Below are 5,981 nucleotides of genomic sequence, written 5' to 3' on the forward strand. Positions count from 1 at the left end.
ATGCTTATCTTGATGAAAAGAAGATATATCCTGTTATTATTAGTGCTAACCTTTTAGAGAAGGAGGAAGAAAAATTGTTAAAAACTCTGAAGAAGCACCGTGCTGCTATTGGATATACTCTTGATGATCTTAAGGGCATTAGTCCCACTCTATGTCAACACAAAATAAATTTGGAGAAAGACGCCAAACCAGTTATTGATCACCAACGACGACTAAATCCTAAGATGAAAGAAGTGGTAAGAAAGGAAATATTAAAGCTCCTTGAGGCAGGTATAATTTATCCCGTTGCTGATAGTCAGTGGGTAAGTCATGTCCATTGTGTCCCTAAGAAGGGAGGTATTACTGTCGTTCCTAATGACAAAGATGAATTGATCCCGCAAAGAATTATTATAGGTTATAGGATGGTAACTGATTTCCGCAAATTAAATAAAGCTACTAAAAAAGATCATTACCCTTTGCCTTTTATCGATCAAATGCTAGAAAGATTATCCAAACATACACATTTTTGCTTTCTAGATGGTTACTCTGGTTTCTCTCAAATACCTGTGTCAGCTGAGGATCAAGAAAAGACCACTTTTACTTGCCCTTTCGGTACTTTTGCTTATAGACGTATGCCTTTTGGTTTATGTAATGCACCTGCTACTTTTCAAAGATGCATGATGGCTATATTCTCTGATTTTTGTGAAAAGATTGTGAGGTTTTCATGGATGATTTCTCTGTTTATGGATCCTCTTTTGATGATTGCTTGAGCAACCTTGATCGAGTTTTGCAGAGATGTGAAGAAACTAACCTTGTCTTGAACTGGGAGAAATGCCACTTTATGGTTAATGAAGGCATTGTCTTGGGGCATAAAGTTTCTGAAAGAGGTATTGAAGTTGATAAAGCTAAAGTTGATGCTATTGAAAAGATGTCGTGTCCCAAGGACATCAAAGGTATAAGAAGTTTCCTTTGTCATGCCGGTTTTTATAGGAGGTTCACTAAGGACTTCTCAAAAATTTCTCGTCCTCTGACTAATCCACTACAAAAAGATATCCCTTTTGTCTTTGATGATGATTGTGTGGAAGCATTTGAAATACTTAAGAACGCATTAATTTCTGCACCTATTGTTCAGCCACCTGATTGGAATTTACCCTTTGAAATTATGTGTGATGCTAGTGATTATGTTGTAGGTGCTGTTCTAGGACAAAAAGTTGATAGGAAATTAAATGTCATTCAATATGCTAGTAAAACTCTAGACAATGCCCAGAGAAATTATGCTACTACTGAAATGGAATTCTTAGCAGTTGTATTTGCTTGTGATAAGTTCATACCTTATATTGTTGATTCTAAAGTAACTATTCACACTGATCACGCTACCATTAAATATCTTATGGAAAAGAAAGATGCTAAACCTAGACTTATTAGATGGGTTCTCCTACTACAAGAATTTAATTTGCATATTATTGATAGAAAGGGAGCTGAGAACCCCGTTGCAGGCAACTTGTCTAGGTTAGAGAATGTTCTTGATGACCCACTACCTATTGATGATAGCTTTCCTAATGAACAATTAAATGTCATAAATGCTTCTCGTACTGCTCCATGGTATGCTGATTATGCTAATTACATTGTTGCTAAATTTATACCACCTAGTTTCACATACCAGCAAAAGAAAAAGTTTTTCTATGATTTAAGACATTACTTCTGGGATGACCCACACCTTTATAAAGAAGGAGTAGATGGTGTTACTAGACGTTGTATACCTGAGCATGAACAGGAACAGATCCTACGCAAGTGTCACTCCGAAGCTTATGGAGGACACCACGCTGGAGATAGAACTGCACATAAGGTATTGCAATCCGGTTTTTATTGGCCTACTCTCTTCAAAGATGCCCGTAAGTTTGTCTTTTCTTGTGATGAATGTCAAAGAATTGGTAATATTAGTAGATGTCAAGAAATGCCTATGAATTATTCACTCATTATTGAACCATTTGATGTTTGGGGCTTTGACTATATGGGACCGTTTCCTTCCTCTAATAGGTATACACATATTTTAGTTGCTATTGATTACGTTACTAAGTGGGTAGAAGCTATTCCAACTAGTAGTGCTAATCATAACACCTCTATTAAGATGCTTAAAGAAGTTATTTTTCCGAGGTTTGGAGTCCCTAGATATTTAATGACTGATGGTGGTTCACATTTTATTCATGGTGCTTTTCGTAAAATGCTTGCTAAGTATGATGTTAATCATAGAATTGCATCTCCGTATAACCCGCAGTCTAGTGGTCAAGTAGAATTGAGTAATAGAGAGCTCAAATCAATTTTGCAAAAGACTGTTAATAGATCTAGAAAGAATTGGTCCAAGAAACTTGATGATGCATTATGGGCCTATAGAACTGCATATAAAAATGGGATAATTGCATTTTTGCCCCTAGTTGGTTCCTACCCACGGGTTTTGCCCTTACTTTTCGAGCTTGCTCAGTTTTGCCCTTACTTTTTCTGTCGTGGTCCCTCGAATGCCCTTTGACCGTTTGAGCAAAACTTTGAAAATTCATAACTAATTCATATGAACTCAGAAAAATGCAAATAAGATATCAAAATGTTCAGATAAACATTACCTTTATGTGCATATCATTTGCATTCAGGACAAAAGCACCCTTTAAACTACCTGGGGTAATTTGTTATTAATATTATTGAAAATAAAAAGGTATAAACAATATTTTTTTCATGAATAAAAATTGCATGCAGATGTAGGTGATGTTTCCTGAACATCGTGATATCTTATTTGCATTTTTCTGAGTTCGTATCAATTTGTTATGAAGTTTCCAAATAATGGTCAAAGTCGTTAGAACATTCATAATAAGATGATACGAACTCAGAAAAATGCAAATAAGATATCTGATGTTCAAAAAACATCACCTACATTTGCATGTAATTTTTATTCATGAAAAAATAATATTGTTTATACCTTTTTATTTTTAATAATGTTAATAACATTAATTACCTCAGGTAGTTTAAAGGGTGCTTTTGTCCTGAATGCAAATGATATGCACATAAAGGTAATGTTTATCTGAACATTTTGATATCTTATTTGCATTTTTCTGAGTTCATATGAATTAGTAATGAATTTTCAAAGTTTTGGTCAAACGGTCAAAGGGCATTCGAGGGACCACGACGGAAAAAGTAAGGGCAAAACTGAGCAAGATCGAAAAGTAAGGGCAAAACCCGTGGGTAGGAACCAACTAAGGGTAAAAATGCAATTGTCCCTATAAAAATCCTGTGGGTATGTCTCCGTATAAAATGGTCTATGGGAAAGCATGTCACTTACCTCTCGAACTAGAACATAAGGCATATTGGGCCATTAAAGAGCTCAACTATGATTTCAAACTTGCCGGTGAGAAGAGGTTATTTGACATTAGCTCACTTGATGAATGGAGAACCTAGGCCTATGAGAATGCCAAACTGTTTAAAGAAAAAGTTAAAAGATGGCATGACAAAAGAATACAAAAGCGTGAGTTTAATGTAGGGGATTATGTATTGCTATTCAACTCTCGTTTAAGATTTTTTGCAGGAAAACTTTTCTCAAAATGGGAAGGTGCTTACGTTATCGAGGAGGTCTATCGTTCCGGTGCCATAAAAATTAACAACTTCGAAGGCACAAATCCGAAGGTGGTGAACGGTCAAAGAATCAAACATTATATCTCAGGTAATCCTATAAATGTCGAAACTAATGTTATTGAAACCGTAACCCCGAAGGAATACATAAGAGACACTTTCCAGAACGCTTCAGACTCCGAAAAGGAATAGGTATGTGGTACGGTAAGTAAACCGACTCCAAAACAGTTCTAATGGTAATATTTCTCCGTTTTGGAATATTTAAGAAAATAGGAAAATAAGAAGTAGTCTGGGAAGGACACGAGGGTGGGAGGCGCGCCCTACCCCCCTGGGCGCGCCCCCCGCCTCGTGGGCACCTCGTGCGCTCTCCGGACTCCGTTTTCTTGCACGATACTACTTTTGGTTGGTAAAAATTCATTATATAATCTCCCGAAGGTTTTTACCACCGTATCACGCAATCATCTTCTGTTCTTGTTTCGAGCTGTTTTTCTGACAGATCTAGATCACCATGACGTCTCCAAGTGCCCCCAAGGACAAGTTCTTCGAGAAGGTCATCAACCCCTACCTCGCGGAAGTGCTGCAACATCCTCAAACCATTGAGATGCGTGAGGGGTTGCTGCACATCCGCGATGTTGAGGGACCAAGGAAGACCGGAAGCATGGAGACAAGGCTCGAGGCAATGGAGCAACAAGTTTTCAAGTGTCAGGAGATGGTGGAGCGCGGACTCGAATCCAATCACATAATGATCACGGAGTTCACCAACAACCACAAGCTGGATGCCAAGGACATTGGGGAGGCCATCTTCAAGCTTCACGAGAAAATCGAGCACCTCCAAGCCTGGATCTATGACCTGCAAAACCAAAACTGTGAGTATGAATATAGATTCAAGAGGATGAGTTTGGATGTAGATTTAAGGATCCCAGAGCCACGGTCATCCTTCTATGATGGTGAGCCTATGCCTTGGAAGATGGACGGCAAGCCTGCTTCATCAACAACCCCATCACCACCACTTCCGAGGAAGGAGACATAATCACATGGGTATGGGCACTCCCCTTGGCAACTGCCAAGCTTGGGGGAGGTGCCCCGGTATCGTATCACCATCACACTCCTATCTTTACCGTTTTTCTTAGTTCGATCCCTTTGGTAATATCTTGATCTAGTAGAATAAAGTTTTAGTATGGTTTAGTTTTGAGTTTTGCCTTATGATCCCTCTATGTAATCGAGTCTGTGAGCTATATATAATAAAGATTAGTGTTGAGTCAGGGGCTTGATTATCTTGGTATGATCGCGAGGGAATTAAAGAAAAAGAAAGAATAAAAAGAAATAAAGTGATCATATTGATCTTACGGAGAGTAATGACTTCACATATAAAGAGTATGATGAATAAAATTTGTTGAGAGTTGACAAGCATAGTTTTGGTCATCGTTGCAATTAATAGGAAATGATAAAGAAAGAGAGGTTTTCACATATAAATATACTATCTTGGACATCTTTTATGATTGTGAGCACTCATTAAAGTATGACATGCTAAAGAGTTGATGTTGGACAAGGAAGACAACGTAATGGGTTATGTTTTCTTATATCCGAAATAAAGTATATTGTCATGGATCATCCAACATGTTGAGCTTGCCTTTCTCCCTCATGCTAGCCAAATTCTTTGCACCAAGTAGAGATACTACTTGTGCTTCTGAATACCCTTAAACCCAGTTTTGCCATGAGAGTCCACCATATCTACCTATGGATTGAGTAAGATCCTTCAAGTAAGTTGTCATGTTGCTTGCAATAAAAATTGCTTTCTAAATATGTATGGCTTATTAGTGTGGAGAACATAAGCTTTATACGATCTTGTGATGTGGAAGAAATAAAAGCGACGGACTGCATAATAAAGGTCAACATCACAAGTGGCAATATAAAGTGACGTTCTTTTGCATTAAGATTTCGTGCATCCAACCCCAAAAGCACATGACAACCTCTGCTTCCCTCTGCGAAGGGCCTATCTTTTACTTTTACCTTATGCAAGAGTCACGGTGATCTTCACCTTTCCTTTTTACATTTTATCCTTTGGTAAGCACATTGTGTTGGAAAGATCCTGATATATATATCTAATTGGATGTAAGTTAGCATGATTTATTATTGTTGACATTACCCTTGAGGTAAAAGGTTGGGAGGCAACACTATAAGCCCCTATCTTTCTCTGTGTCCGATTAAAACTCCATAACCATAAGTATTGCGTGAGTGTTAGCAATTGTGAAAGACTAAATGATAGTTGAGTATGTGGACTTGCTGAAAAGCTCTTGTGTTGACTCTTTCCGATGTTATGATAAATTGCAATTGCTTCCATGACTGAGATTATAGTTTGTTGGTTCTCAATGAAGTTTCTGATTCATACT

Source organism: Triticum aestivum, chromosome 5D, assembly GCF_018294505.1.
Source record: "Triticum aestivum cultivar Chinese Spring chromosome 5D, IWGSC CS RefSeq v2.1, whole genome shotgun sequence".
NCBI classification, from domain to species: Eukaryota; Viridiplantae; Streptophyta; class Magnoliopsida; order Poales; family Poaceae; genus Triticum; species Triticum aestivum.